Source organism: Suncus etruscus (genome assembly GCF_024139225.1).
Source record: "Suncus etruscus isolate mSunEtr1 chromosome 15 unlocalized genomic scaffold, mSunEtr1.pri.cur SUPER_15_unloc_1, whole genome shotgun sequence".
NCBI classification, from domain to species: Eukaryota; Metazoa; Chordata; class Mammalia; order Eulipotyphla; family Soricidae; genus Suncus; species Suncus etruscus.
The window spans coordinates 818,595-832,638 of NW_026060286.1; the positions used below are offsets into that span (position 1 = coordinate 818,595).

At 45.1% G+C, this 14,044-nt stretch overlaps 1 long non-coding RNA gene across 1 annotated transcript; it reads right to left on the bottom strand.

Moving 5' to 3' along the window:
• Window positions 1-1,871: 1,871 nt before the first annotated feature.
• LOC126000443 (uncharacterized) lies at window positions 1,872-6,304 on the bottom strand. Its single transcript, XR_007492746.1, has 3 exons — window positions 6,215-6,304; window positions 4,468-4,544; window positions 1,872-2,099 (listed from the first exon to the last, which is right to left on the bottom strand). It is a non-coding gene; the product is annotated as an uncharacterized LOC126000443 (long non-coding RNA).
• Window positions 6,305-14,044: the final 7,740 nt, after the last annotated feature.

Genomic DNA, 14,044 nt, shown 5'->3' on the forward strand with positions numbered 1-14,044 from the left:
CAGCCGTTTCACCTCAGAACCGTCGGCTAGACAGGGTGGCAGACGCGTGCTCCGAGCTGGAAGAAAAAGGCCTTATCCTCCATCCCACCATCAGTCAACCTCTTCAGGGGCTGACTTGCTACACCATGTAAGTGATAAGGATTCAGTGAAGGCCTTCCCACACTCCTGACATGAATAAGGCTTCTCTGCTCTATGAATTGTCATGTGTGCAGAAAGCAATGAGTGAAGGCCATTCCACATTCCCAGCATAAATAGGCTTCTCTCCTGTGTAAATGATGTTCTTTGGGAGTTGGGTTGAGGTCTAGTTGTCCCAAAGTTCTCAAAAGAGAAAGGGATATCCTGTCCGGGGAGTACAGAAGATGGTAATTGTCAAGAAATAATTAATCCACACAGAATCTTGAGGAAATAGCAGGCAAGAGAATTTACACTTCAAGCTGATCACCTTCAAGCCAGTCGATCCAACAAATGAAATCACAAGCCAAGATGACAGCCCCAGGTCAGCTCTCCTGCCTTCCATTTATTCAGTTCCAAAATAAAAGCCACCTTCCAGCGGAGGGGAAAATACCAAGGAATTGAGATACAATACAAATGGGAAACAAATGGGGACCACTTCAAAAGGCATAACTTTACTTAATACTCCAGTATGAATTTTCATGTGCTCAGGAAGTGATGATGAATGGGTAAAGGCCACCCTACACTCCTAATAAGTAGGCTTCTCTCATGTGCCTAATGAGCATTGAGGATTGAGAAAAGGCCTTTGCACACTACTGACATACAGAAGATTTCTCTCCTGTATGAACAGTCATGTGCCTATTAAGGCTTGAGGATCGAGTGAAGGCCTTGCCACACTCCTGACATGTATATGGCTTCTCTCCTGTATGAATATTCATGTGTCTAACAAGCAGTGAGGATCGAGAAAAGGCTTTTCCACACTCCTGACATGTATAAGGCTTCTCTCCTGTATGAATCGCCATGTGCCTAAGAACATCTGAGGATCGAATGAAGGCCTTCCCACACTCCTGACATGAATAAGGCTTCTCTCCTGTATGAATTTTCATATGCACAGAAAGCGATGAGGACTGAGTGAAGGCTTTGCTACACTCCTGACATGTATAATGCTTCTCTCCTCTATGACTATTCACGTGCCTAATAAGCAATGAGGATTGAGAAAAGGCCTTTCCACACTCCAGACACGAATAAGGCTTCTCTCCCGTATGAATTTTCATGTGCCTGATAAGTGATGAGGATTGAGAGAAGGCCTTTCCACACTCCTCACATGTATAAGGCTTCTCTCCAGTATGAATAGTCAAGTGGGTAATAAGCCTGGAGGGTGTACTGAAGGCCTTTCCACACTCCTCACATGTATAAGCCTTCCCTCCTAAATGAGTATTCATGTGCCCAAGAAACTTTGAGCACTGAGTGAAGGACTTTCCACAATCCTGACATGTATAAGGTTTCTCACCTGTATGAACATTCATATGCCTAATAAGCATTGAGGATTGAGAAAAGGCCTTTCCACACTCCTGACATGTATAAGGCTTTTCTACTGCCTGAATTTTCTTGGGTACAATCAAGGAAGAAGAAGAATTGAAGGCCATGCCATATTCAGGACAAATATGCCATTTGTTTTCTTTCCCAACTTCCTGAGGATCATTTGGGTGTGACCATTGACTCAGAGTGTATCCACTTTGCTGACTGTCAGTGGACTCTTGTGTACTAGGGGTATCTGAGGGCACATCACTGTGCCAAACACAGGGGAGGTCCCCCTCACATTGACTGCATGTGGGAGTCATCATGCCATGGAGAATGTGCTTGTGAGCCTCTCGAAGTGTGGGGCTCAGAGAAGACACTGTTGGTTGCTTGGCAGAAAGTGACTCAACTGTGGGGTTCTGAATCCAGGGACTGGACGGAGCAGACTCAGGAGTGAGGTCACAAATAGACTGGGTCTCCACTGCGAGGACGCTTTCCTCATTCTGGCCTCCAATTGGACAGGTGACCCCAGGGTCCTCATTCCCATCAAGATATAGGCAGGGCTGTTCCCTCGAGGCTGTGGCCCATAGCACAGAATCACGCACGACCCAGCGTGTGTTGCAGCTTTCCTATGGAACAGCACAGGGTTAGTCCAATAGCCTCTCCCCAAGTCTCCATGTTCAAAACCACCCTTCATGTGTGATAACCATCACACTTAAACAAGTTTCTACATGTATGGATGTCTCTGAAGACAGATAGAAATAGGCTTAGGTAGGTAACAAATAGTCTGAACAGAGGAGCAGAAACTATTATTTCTGGACACTAAATGAGTAATTACCAGTCCCACAAGGGTGTCCTCTCAGTGGGGATTCTGTATTTAATCTGACATCTAGCCTTAGTCCAGAACTTATTTCTGACACTTTTTGCACGTTCTTCTATAGATCAGTTGATAGGGAAAAGTATAGCCAACAAATAAGCAAACATTTGTTCTGATTTTCATTTCATCTTCTTCACCATGTTTACTGGCTCTAATAATAAATATTGTACTTCCATAACATTCGGGCAAGTCTGAGGCTACTGTATCCTAGTACTTTTTCTCCAATGTATGCCCCATTTTAAATTACATTTTCCCCCGGTTTTTGAGTCACAAGAAGCAGCACTAAAGGGTTACTCCTGGCTCTATGTTCAGAAATCACTCCTGGCAGGCTTGGGAGACCATATATGGAATGCCAGGATTGAAACCACGATCCTTCTGCATGCAAGGCAAACATCTAACTCCATGATATTTCTCTGGCCACTTAAATTACTTTTTATGCGTCTGGGCCAAACTAAGAAATGTTCAGTCTACTCCTGCGTCTACACTCAAAACTCAGTTATAAGTGGGAATATAGTTCAATGCTGAAGTGCATGCCTTGTATGTACAAGTCTTGGGTTCGATACACAATTCTGCAAAAATGGTTAAGATGTTACGCTTAACTTAAACTAGCACATACATCTAGAAGGATCTATGTACTTAAGTATGTATTGAGAATTATTTAAAAAAGGAAAAAAAAATCAGTTCTCAAGCTACTTTGGTAACTCGTGGGGGTGCCAGGTATTTGCTCTTTGGTGGCCTAGTGCAAAGCAAACACACTTCCTACTGTACTAGCTCCATGACCCTGGTAGCTAGTACTTCTTTTCTCTATCTCTCTCTTCCTCTCCCTCTCTTTCTCTTTTTGGTTTTTGGGTCACACCCAGGAGCACTCAGGGGCTACTCCTGGCTCTATGCTCAGAAATCGCTCCTGGCAGGCTCGGGGGACCATATGGCATGCCAGGATTCAAACCACCATCCTCCTGCACGCAAGGCAAACGCCTTACCTGCATGCTATCTCTTTGGGCCCTTCTTTTCTCTTTTTGATTCTGAGGGCATACCCTGTAATGCTCAGAGAGTACTTCTAGCTCTGAGCATTGGGATCATAGTGGCAGAGCTGAAGTGATCTTTGGAGATATCGGGTATTAAACCCTAGTTCCCCGTGCCCAATGTACAATCCCTACTTGAACGCTATGGCTCATTTATTATTTTCAGTAGTAGAATAAGCAAATTTTATGAATGTGGAAGAGCCAAAATTGTAAAAATTTCTCTACTTCACTACTTCAGTAAAAAAGCACAGAAGTGTAAATCTACCCTCAGGTAGCACCATTTTGAAACAAACATAAAACATATCCTTGTTTCAGCCTTCGTTACAGCTCAGTGTTAGACATATTAGCATATAACTTAAAGGCCAGGTGGGATCTTAGGCACAACAAAAGGAAATGGCTGTATCAGAATTTTAATACCTCATTACATCCAGAGCAGTGGGATACTAAGGAGCGTCTAGTCAGAAATCAATCCTTGACATCTAATATGGGCCCAACCCTAGAGGAACCCCTTATTATCACAGTTGTCACTCCAAAATAAAACAAAAGTCACTGTAGGCATACTCCTCCCAAACACCAATGAGTTCGCTTTTCATGGTTTTAAATTTTTACTGTATTATGGGGTCCCTCTAGGCAGTGCTATTCTTTCCTCTGGCTTTGTGTTCCCTGATCACACCAGAGGAGGCTTGTGGACCATGTACAGTACTGAATGAGACATAGTTTCCATTTCCACTTACAATGAGAAAAGACCTTCCCACTAGGATACAGATCCAATGGACAACCATTAGAAACACTTGACCTACTAAATCAAAGTCACTGCATCTCTTCCCTCCCTAAACCAGTTTCCACAATAATCACAGAATTTCTTTGCTCTGAAAAATAATATATGATTTGGGTAGACAAATCATTGAATGGATTTTGCCACTCACATAGAAATAATGGGTGACTTCTCACACTGGGCTCCAGATCCTTCCAACGGTACAGAGACCACAGTTGTGGTACAAGGGCTGTGTTATATGACCCAAGTTGATAAGTCCTATGTGTTTGCACCACTGATATCCCGCCACCACAATAAAAATGATTAGGAATTACAAATCTTACCATCTCACAGCTGTTTGGAGTTCCTTTTCCAAAACTAAATTGTAGAAAGGTGGAATTCTGAAGAGTAGGTCTGCACACTAAAACCAAACCAAATATGTAATGTAAGAATCTGTTAATGAACCAGAACAATGCAAAACATTGAGGTTGTTGGCCTTCCATACAGCTGATTCTGCATGGTTGAATCACTGATATACCTTATTCCACCTTTTCCAAACTGGAGTAATTACTTTTCTTTTTTTTTTTGGTTTGGGGGTCATACCTGGCAGCGCTCAGGGGTTACTCCTGGCTCTACACTAAGAATTGCTCCTGGTAGGCTCAGGGGTCCAAATGGGATGCCAGGATTCAAACCACCATCCTTCTACATGCAAGGCAAACACCCTACCTCTATGCTATCTCTCCAGCCCCCAAACAGGAATCATTTCTGAGTACAAGGTCAGAAGTAACCCTTGACACTGCCAGCACTGACCCAAAAGCCACAAAAACATTTAATGGGATGTAAACTGTTCAAAGACCCACAGTCATGACAGTATCATGGGCTCATTCATTAATGGTTTTACTGTATAGGTAAAAAATTATTTTTTAGTGGGCCAGAGAAAAGACACAGAAGTGAAGTTATTTCCTTGCATGTGGCTAACCCAACATCAAATCCTGGCATACTGTATGATTTCCATAGCCTGTAATACAGAAAAATGACTTGAATGAAACTTAGTTGAGTAGGCAACAAAGTGACTAGATATTGTTTTCTGCTACTAAATCATCTTCCATAATAGGGAAGTTAGATTGAGATCAAAATGAGGAACTTGAAGACGTCCACATTAGGATGGTGCTGGGCTCACTTCTCTGTGGTTTAAATATAGATATCAAAAATACATTTCTAGTGGAACAGAGATTTACGACAGCCTAAAAGAGATTTACCTTGCAAGTTTGGAACCAAGTTAAATTTCTAAATTTACTACCCAAAGCATCGCCAGGAGTAATATCTGAGAATAGAGCTAAGTTAAGTAATCTAGGAAGAGATAGCACAGCAGTAGAGGGTTTGCCTTGCACAAGATCCCACTACAGACCTGGGATCTATTCCTGGCATCCCATAAGTTCCTCTAGCCTTCCAGGAGCAATTTCTAAGCACAAAACTAGGAGTTTCCCCTGAGTGCTATTGGGTATGATGCATACCAAAAACAGAAAAACCAACCCCTACCCCCAAAAAAACCAGACAAAATATTTCTTAGTATTCCTAAGAACTGGTATTTACTTGGCAGGAGGGGAACCAGGTTTGATCAAGGCCATCCAATATGGGTCTCTGAGTGCACCAGAAAGGTTTGAGAAGCACAGGCACCAGTGTGAGCACCAAGTACAATGAGAGAATAAAAAAGTTGGGGAATCACTGAAAATGATCCAATGGCAAAGACAAGTATATGAAAACACAGAACAGAGGGGCGTCAAACTGCCCCTAGGAAGGGAATGACAACAAGGGGTTTTGTAGCTACCCTGAGAGCATAGAAGAGTGATGAAGGTGCAGAACCACAGGACCAGCTATAAATACCAAAAGGCAGGGAAGCAGGAAGAGGAAGGTCAAGACAGCAAAGCTCCAGAACATTGTGAGCCTTAGCATCAATAGCCATGAACTGGAGTGAGAGAACCCTCACACACCGTATCCAGGACACACTGCTGAGCACCCATATTCCAAATTGCCCAGGACACTACCACACACCTCTACAGGGACTGATCCTGGGGTTCTTCCCACACTCACCTCCAAACACACCTCTCTGCAGCCTCCCAAGGGCTCCTTCTTCCACCCAGGAGATCAGCGCAGGCTTCACCCTGAATTAACCTGTCCAGAGAAAAGTTTCATGGTTTAAAGACAGGGAAGGGGACAGCAACTACCAACCCTTGTGTATGAGTCTAGGTCCCTGATGAAAGTAGCCAAATCACAGTACAGATAAATAAAAGAATCTCTGCTTTCCTTCTGCATGTTGGTTATCACTCAGATAAGACCAGTTTCAATGAAAGAATCCAACATAGGGGGCCGGAGAGATAGCATGGAGGTGGGGCATTTGCCTTGCATGCAGAAGAACGTTGGTTCGAATCCCAGCATCCCACGTGGTCCCTCAAGTCTGCCAAGAGCAATAATACTGTGGGGAAGCAATCATTCAAGTAGGGGCTCACAAAGGGCCAATGTGCAGTGATCATGACACTCTCTGTAATTCCCTGAGCTGTTCTATGAGTGAGCACTGAGTGCAGAGCCAGAACTAACAGCAAACACTGCCAGGATGACAAGAGTGCAAAATTTCTTGAAATTAAGGGGCTGATCCTGAATAACAACACAGCGGGTAGCACTTTTGCCTTCTACTGTGATAGACCAGTGTTAGATCCATAGCTATTCATATGGTTTCATATGGTTTCAAACCAGGAGTAATCCCTCACCATCATTAGGTATGGCCTAAAAGCTCAAAATAAAAAAAATGAGGGCTATACCAATAGCACAGTGGGGAAAGCGTTTACTTGGATGCAACTGGCTGACTGGTTTCCACACCTAGTGGCCTTTAAGGTTCAAGGGGAAGCTAGGAATAATTTGTGAGCATAGACCAAAGGGTAATCTTCGAGAGCTGCTGTGAGTGTCCCTCTTCCTGGCAAAAAAAAAAAAATTGGGGTTACTATACAACCGCCATAATTTAGAGAAAGCTGGAAACCAGTTTGCCTGCTGTGCAATGGTAAAAGCATGGCTACCTGAAACCAGATCTCAAAGAGAGATTGCTTTCCTGACAAGTAGAGTGGTATATCTCAATCTTTACTTGTTGATGGCTCCAAATATTTATTTGATCTAAATATGAATCTCCCTTCTGCTGTGCGAAGTATGTATAGATTTGAGCATTTACCTCCCAATTAATAATTTACATAGGAAAATGAGGCCCTTTATCTGGAAAACTTAGCATTAAGTAAAACATAAAATTAGCTTTGTAATACTTGGGGCCGGAGAGAGCATGGAGGTAAGGCATTTGCCTTGCATGCAGAAGGATGGTGGTTTGAATTCTGGCATCCTATATGGTCCCCTGAGCTTGCCAGAGGCGATTTCTGAACTTAGAGCCAGGAAGAACCCCTGAGCACTGGCGGTTGTGACTCAAAACAAAAAATTAACTTTGTAATACTCCAAGTGAAGTTAGGCATTGAAAGGATGTTTTGTGTCTTTAAATAGCCTGCTCCCTCAGAACCCTAATAGGAACACCAGGCAGTTTGTTAATCCTTTAATTTACATCAGAATTGACACTCAGGGACTGACCTAGGAGTAAAAACTTTGAGGTGTTAAAATATGCCTTTTCAAAAAAAATGCCTTTTTGATCCCAGGGAAGCATCTGTCTGAGAAAGAGACACCTCTCTGTCCACTTTAGTTGGAGATTATCTTTCAGCAGGTTTGTAACCCACAATAAAGGCCTGTGAATTGTCTGTTGTGAAGAAACTTATAGATAAAACAGTATGTACTGATAAGCTTTTGCTAACAAGAAGTACCATCGCTTTGACCTTACAAGGCAGGGTTGACTCCTGAGCGAAGAGCCAGAGGGAAGACTGACTTCTGTTGGGTGTACCACAAAAGAAGCCATCAAATGACGAAGTGCAGCCTAGATCACAGAGTAATTGGGAAATGTCCTTTGTAAATAGAAGCCTCAGCTTTGATCCCTCTACATTGCACCAGCCAAAGAAAATAAAGAGATGCTGATGCGGTGCGGAGCTTATCTTTCAGAAGGTTCGTAACCCACAATAAAGGCCTGTGATTTGTCTGTTGTGAAGAAACTTATAGATAAAACAGCATGTACTAATAAGCTCTTGCTAACAAGATGTACCATCGCTTTGACAGTTCAGGAAAAAAAATGTAGGTTGTCTCATACGTGAGAATCATGTAGAAATATATCACTGTAGCATTCAATAAAGTTGGATTCAGATTCACACTCATTCCTTAGCATGGGCTATTTATCACTACTGAATCCATTACACCCACTTCCCTCATTGATCGCGAGGTTTCCCTTCATCTTTAGAACAAGAGGATGTGACACTGTGATAATAGAGTGTGGAGGCTTTTCGGTTCTTCGGTAATGGCTGGCTCCCAAACACCACCAAACCCTGCCAGGGTTGACTCCTGAGTGCAGAGCCAGATGGAAGCCTGAGTTCTGTTGGGTGTACCACAAAAGAAACCATCAAATGATGAAGTGCAGCCTAGATTACAGTGTAATTGGGAAATGTCTGTTGTAAATAAAAGCCTCAGCTTTGATCCCCTACATTGCACCAGCCAAAGAAAATCAAGAGGTGCTGATGTGGTGCGGCTCTAAACAACTGATGAACAACACTTAAGTGAAACTTTCTCGAATAAGTTTGACTTATTGGGAGTTGGCACCTTAGTACAGAGCAACAGATCCAGATTTGATCACTGAACAATGCCAGAAGTAGTCCCTAAGCTCAGTGCCTATACTAAATTCTGAGCACTCTCAGGTGTGGTCAAGAGCTTCCCCAAACTTACAAAAATTGAATGGCGGCATTTAGGAAAATTGTGGCAGGTACCTGCAGTAGTCAGGGCTGACTCTTAGCTCTGTGCTCAGGGATATCCCTGGAAGCTTATGAGATCAATGTGCAGACTGGATTAAAACTGATTCAGAGAGGCCAAGGAAAACACCCACATAATGTACTATCTCTCAGTTCTGTGGAATAACATTTAAAATTCAATAATTGGGGCTGAAGAGATTGCATGGAGGCAGGGCATTTGCCTTGTATGCAGAATGTCATTGGTTTGAATCCCAGCACCCTATATGGTCCCCCGAGCTTGCCAGGAGTGATTTCTGAGTGTGGAGCCAGGAGTAAATCCTGAGCACTGCCAGGTGTGACCCAAGAAACAAAATAAATAATAAATTAATTAATTAAGTAAAAAAAATGGACTCCTCTAAGACACAGTAGGCCCTAGTAATGTAACAAAGGGAGGGCCTTGAGTTTTGGGAACTGAAAATTCAGTTCCCTGAATGATATGTGATTTCCAACAAAGGGTCTGTTCCTCACACCTGCTCCAGGGAGGCTCTTACTATGGCCCACAGGTGCTGGTAGTCTCAGCATCAAATTTCTATAAACCTCTCTTTTAAAGGTGTCCAGACACACCCATTCATCTTGGGAGAAACTCGCAGCCACATCAGGGACACATCACCGTGTCTGAATAAAAAGAATCTTAAGGTAAAGAAGGGACCGCTGGTTTCCTAAAGGGATGCAATTTCTCTGCTCTCTCCACTCAGGAAGAACCAGCCTCAAACTCAATGTCAACGGGCACTTCTGGTGACAGGCTCCAGGAAGCCCTGTGGACCAGCCAACATGATGTGTGAACATTCTTCGAGTAGGTTCTTAGGAAGAGTGGTATGCACACCAACATACTTGGGCCAATGTGCAGAATCACAAGGTCCACTGAACATTGCGAGGAATAACTCTCAGCATAGATGCAGAAAAAGCTAAAAGTCACTCTGGGTGTTTCCCACAAAGCTACATACACAGCAGCCCATATCCGCTCTTAAAGCTCATCACCTCCATGGCAGAAGGAATAAAAAAGAAAGGAAGATTAAGGGTCAGATGGTTGAGTCAAACTGTGTTTTTCTGAATCAGCACACACTTTGAGCAGATAAAAATGACCTGACTCCCAATCCCTATGACTTCTCAAATGAACATTTGTTCACCTTTCCCTCTTAGATCTACAAGTCATGGGGCTGCAAACTTTGAAAGGCTTTGAAAAGAAAAGTGGGAGCATAGGTGAGAGGAGACTCTACAAAGTGAAGAACAAAAGATCTGAACTGCATGGAATAACTTCAGGGGAGTGAGAAACAGAGCTAGCAGATTGCATATAGGCCACACAGGGTCAATCAATCCCTGATATATAATTGGGTCCCCATATATTGCAAGAGTAAATCCTTGGCATAGAGGCAAGAATAAGCCCTTAGTAACTTCAACATGGGAAAAAATCATATACAAAATAAAAGAACCTGAGGTTCCAGAGCCCAAAGAAATCAAAACGAAATTCCACAGGGAAGTCCACATGCAGGAAAGGACCCAGCAACATTGTTTTCCATAAGGCAGAAAATTCTTCACCCAGAGTTTAGACAGTTAGGAACCCGGGAAATGGCTAGACCCCCATTGAGGGTCCTGAGTGAAGATAGTGAGAAGACAAGTGCCCACGTATTGGCCTGGCATCTGGGAACAGCAGCAAAACACGAATGAAGAACTTTGTGCTGAACATACAGAACAGCACGGAGGGCACTTGCCTTGTCCTTGGCTGGTCCAGAAAGAACCTCAGACTCCCCATAGAATCCATTACAAACCCAAGCTGGGGTGCTACACCTGTCCTCCCACCCTGTCCTTTTCTAAGCTCACACTCTCCCCCTACCTGGGAACTGCAGTTCTGATGATGCAGCCCATCTTTACGAGTGTGTATTATTTAGAAAGAGAAGCAGAAAGGCAGTTTGCATGAATCCCTGTAGGAAAAATATAGCCTTCAGCACCACTGAGGAGGAAATAACCCTGCGCTCACTGGAAGTGTTTGCTCTGGGACCAGAAATGCCTGATGGGCTGCACCCCTGATCACCAGTTCAGACCCATAGGAACACACACACACACACACACACACACACACACACACACACACACACACACACAGAAACTCTTTGTCTCCTAGGAAACTCCTGAAGGACCTCCTCAAGGTTTGGAAGCAAACAGGCAGGGAAGGGACCCTGGGACAATAAAGCCTTGAGGTACATAAAAACAAAGGGGTTGAGAACAGTAACTTTACCTGTGGCCACTGCGGGACCAGAGGATGGACTCTCCCCGTTTCCCACAGAGATTCAGCAGGAGCAGAGGCCAAGAGAGGAATATCAAAGACCTTCAACTCCCCTACCCTGCCCCTGGCAACCACCCTAGAAATAGGACACTCATGAAAGTGGAAAGCCCATAAGGCAGGTTGGGAGAAACCCTAGAAAAGCCGACTTGGAACAAAGGACCTCTTTGCCTGGGACCATTATCTCCTCTCAACCCTGGGGAATTCCTGTTTTTGTTTGTTTTTGGCTACACCCAGTGCAGCTCCTGGCTCAGTACTCAGAAATCGCTCCTGGCAGGCACAGGGAACCTTGGAACCATATGGGAATCGGGGAACCTGCAGGCAAGGCAAATGCTCTCCTGCTGGGCTATCTTTCTGGCCCAGTCTTGGAGACTTTCTAATCTAGCTTTTGTTCTGGAATGTGTTTGGGGGTGAGCACATCCTGCGGGGATCAGGGCTGATGGGGAGGGGCTCTGCAGTCAGAACTCTGCCAGGCCAGACTTTCCTGGGAAGCTCAAGTCCTGGATCCCCCAATGACTCCCCAGGAGCGAGGTGGAGAGTGAAGGGGGCAGATTCCCTCTAGCGTATCGCCGCTTCCCCATAGATCACAGCTCTATTTCCCATAGATCTAGATCATCGTGGGGTGTCGGTGCTGAACCCCGCTCACCCACTTGCCAAGACAAGCGCCCTGGGCGGCCGTTCCCCCTCCCCACTCGCCTCTTTCTCCGCCTGTTCCATCTCTCACAGCGCCCCTGAATCATCAGAGGAGCAAAGGAAAAGAAACCAAACTGTCGCTGGCTCGGCCTGTCCGCTCCAGGGCCGCATCCCGGCCAACCCGACCCTCCCGGGGTCCCCACCCTCCACCCGCCCCGCTCACCTGGCCGAGACCCGGGACCTCCACCCGCGGGCGCTCAGAGCAGCCGCTCAAAGCCGGAAAGGAAAATCGTTCCTCCAGGACCCCCGCTCCGGCGGGGACCCCACGACCCGCTCTCCGGTCTCAGGGAAGCAGCCTAGGGACCAAAGTGGAAAGGGACACCCAAAAGAAGCTGAGCGGTTATGACCTCACAATCACGTCCCGCCAACCTCTTAAAGGGACACCAGCAGCTTGGCATCAGGCACTCCTGTTTTCAGTTTTGCACTCAGCTCTTAATAGCATTATGCATTTTATTTTTGAAAGAATTTCATTGCATGGGCCAGAGAGATCACACAGCGGCAGGGCGTTTGCATTGAACACGGTGGATCCGAGACAGACAGGTTCAATCCCTGGCATCCCATATGGTCCCCCAATACTGCCAGCAGCAATTTCTGAGAGCAGAGCAGGAGAAAATCCTGAGCACAGCCTGTGTGGCTCAGGGGTTACTACAGGCTTTGTTGTCACAAATTGGCCCTGGCAGGCTCAGGGAAACCTAAGGAATGCCAGGAATCCAAGGACAGTCAGTCCTTGGTCATCCACCTGCAATGCAAAAGCCCTGCAGCTGTGCTATCTCTCCGGCCCCTGTCTTTGTTTAAATCGTTGACGAGTGAGCACAAAATATTATCTTAATATGCCTATTCGACCGGTTTTCATTCAATTACTTTATGTTTTTTGTTTTGTTTTGTTTTTGTTTTTGAGTCACACCCATTGATGCTCAGGGGTTACTTCTGACTCTGGGCTCAGAAATCGCTCCTGCTTGGGGGGATCTTATGGGATGCTGGTGGATCCAGCCATAGTCTGTCCTAAGCAGATATCCTTCCATTGCTCTTTTAAGAGCAAGGTGTTCCCCCAAAGGTATTTATTTCTTTTGCAAAAGAAGGGAGAGCCCCACCTCTCTGCCTTGAGTAAGGGAAATTGTTATGCCAATCTGGTCAAAATTCACAGGAGCATGGAGACCTTGCAGGAAAAACAAGCCAGTCCTTTCCCACCACTTCAGCCCCAGAGATCAAGTGTGGGTAATCAGACACCGGATTAGACCCTGGTAGAAAGGACTGTGAATAGTCATTCTCGCAAGTCCTACTACAGTAAAAATGGATGAAATCCGGACTTGGATGTATGCATCACACCTGAAGAAGTCACTAGAGGAAGAAAACTGAGGACCAAAAATGGACTGCCCAACCCACTTCAGAAGACGGCCCAAAGATGAGACTGAAGCAGGGAGACAAAAATGGTTGGAACTGTGGACCCAATGCAGAAGGGGGCAGTGAATGCATACCACCCCCAGCATTGCTTATGGAACCAATTGGGAAGAGAGTTGCCAGTTATGGCTCTAATGAATTTCCCAGTGTAGAGAAAGGACAGTATAAAAGGGTTAGAGCCCAGTACAACCCTCAAGGAGAGTCAAGGGTTTGACTCATCACAGGGGACTAACAGCTCAGAGAGCTCTGCTGACTAGTGGACACAGACTTGGAATAACCCCATGTCTCAATAGGCTTGCTAGAGGAACAGGAGCCTCCCTGTCATATCTGACTCACTCTACATGGGCCCACGTTGCTGGAGACCCTGGGGTCTTGCAGGCAAGACTCTGATCAATATCAATCTTGTTTATTAGAGAAGGTCAGGGGTCTATGCCAAACTCCTAAGTCAGGAGAGAAATAAAGAGGGAGGCAGAGCTAGCTGGGTGTGGGACCGTCCAACTTTCTTTTCTTTCTTTCTTTTTTTTTTTTTTTGGTTTTTGTGTCACACCCGGCGGTGCTCAGGAGTTACTCCTGGCTGTCTGCTCAGAAATAGCTCCTGGCAGGCACGGGGGACCACATGGGACACCGGGATTCGAACCAACC